We start from the raw sequence: 2,328 nt of genomic DNA, 5'->3' as shown, positions 1-2,328 counted from the left end.
TATATATGTATATATATATAGAGCCATTGCGATAACGTTAAATATCTGGAATCTAATATATGTTAACTCGAGGCTTGTTAGATTAGCAGGCGTGGAAGTACAGATCGTGGCTTCGTATATATTGAATGTGATATTTGCGTGTTGTATCTACATATTATATCGACGACTACCCATATGTTAGAGATGTCGACCACGAAGACAGCACAAAATCGTGTTAGCATTGCGTGACCATATCCACCTAATTATTCCACCATGTGGATTCGCCATTGCACTTCCCTACTTCATAAGCCACATGTAGAAGTTAAACTTTTATAATAGAACATTTTCCGTTGTTAAAACAGGACCGGGCTGTATTATCTACGTTGCCAACGTATAAAAATACAGAAATACAAATGAGAATGAGAGAAAAAGGCGTTAGGCCATTTGAGCTCTTTAATGAACAAGTAAAAAATTATGACAGAATAGAAGAAATCTTTTTCAAAAGCTTCAAAAACACTCCACCGTGGGCATATTATCATTCAACAGTACATTGGCTAAAAGGACAGAGATAGGTTCAAAAGGGGCGTCCAAACCTATATTCTTATGAATACACTTTTTTGAAACAATTGTTTCTATAGTCAATCAAAAAATGTTGAATCTAATTTTATTCTTTTTGAAAAAACAAACGTTACTTTATAGCATTTGTAACAAAACTATGAAAAATAAACAATATAAAATCTAAAAAAACGATTTTAGACAACTGATCAACAATAAATCATGAAGTACTAGGTTGTTTAACGTTCCTTTGAAGATAAGCAACTTGAAGAGTTCATTTGAAATATGAATTTCTCTAAAAATAAAAATTTATTGCTTGGTTTACTCACGCAGTACCGGATTAAAAAAAAAACTACCAAAAAGGTTGAAGTAAAAAAGCAAAAACACCTTATAAACCGTTAAGTTGAAACTCCTAATGGTAAGATCGTTCAGGTGTTTTGCCAAGGCCATGAAAATACCTTCTTATTCAACATAATCTAGGACAATGACATTTCGGCCAGACATTTGGCCACAAGTAATCGCTGAAAGAACATTTTTGCAAAGTATCTGAGAGAAAAAGCTCAAAAATACATCGAAGCGCTACTCTTGTGCAAGTGATTTAAATAAAGACTATATATAGTCGAAGTACGTTGAATTTTGTTGTAGCAAAGTGACACAGTATGATTAGAAATGTACACAATTGTGAAAAATGTTTGTAGACTGTTGAAGAGGTGACTATAATTAAAATTCTGTTAAACAATGCTGTTATTCCTTATTATATGAAAAGAAATTAATAATTTTCCTTTGATTATATTTCTGCTGAGTAATATTTTTCTAAACTTAAACGTCAAAAGAAGCAATTTGATTTAATGCATATTTACGCAATCGTACTGCTACTAAAAAGTTCCGATGTGGTCTGGAATATTTCATGCATGAAAGCTCACAGAATAAGCAACTCCGTTACTGTGATAGTTTTGTGATACAAACGAGTCTTCCAGGTTTGAACTCCTAAAAACACGAATACTCTTTCTAATAAAGAAAAAAAAACCTTTTCAATTCCTCGTAGACAATGAAGTAACACTGCAAACATTATGACTAACTCCGAACGATTTAACTTGAAGCCGTTCCGAAACGAAGGCAATGTCCACTTTACCATGTTCATAACTGCCTGTGGTACAACAGCCAAGCCTGATGCTTCGTATTTACAAAGTTGATTGCTCCTATTTCCTATTATTACCAAGAAATTGCTCTGCGTGCTACTAGACACGAGTGTTTATTCGCCTGTTTTCAAGGCCCTATTTTGAGGCCAACACATGTTGGAAAATTGCTCAAGTGCACTCAGGACACAAAATTAAGGACAAGTAGCACTTTGTCAGGTACAGTTAACCAAGTGGATTATGATTCTATGTGTATGTATATGTATGTATATTAGGCTAGTATTTTCTTAGAACATAAGTAATGATTTCCGATTTTATTTTTATTTCTTTGACATTTATTTACTTCTCGATGCCATCCGAGAGCGCTGTGCTTAATAGACCCCGTTTAATTGTAAAGTGAATGATATTTATAAATGTTCATCGTAAAGACAAAAAAAAAAAAAAACACGCTTTTTATCTTCACTCTGTTTCGCCGTCCGCCGAAATCAAAGCGGCTTGGCGTATTTTTGTTGTGTACGGTGTAGCCTCAATGTTTAAAACAAACACTTAAAGGTGTTTTATAAATTTTGATAATTCCGTAATTGCAGGATGAACCGAATACCGGTCGGCCATCCGATGCCGAAATATAGGCTGCCTAAGAACACTTTTGAAAAAAACA

The sequence above is a fragment of the Varroa destructor genome, unplaced genomic scaffold, assembly GCF_002443255.2.
Source record: "Varroa destructor unplaced genomic scaffold, Vdes_3.0 BEIS01000002.1, whole genome shotgun sequence".
Classification (NCBI taxonomy): domain Eukaryota; kingdom Metazoa; phylum Arthropoda; class Arachnida; order Mesostigmata; family Varroidae; genus Varroa; species Varroa destructor.
This window is presented reverse-complemented; position numbering follows the sequence as displayed.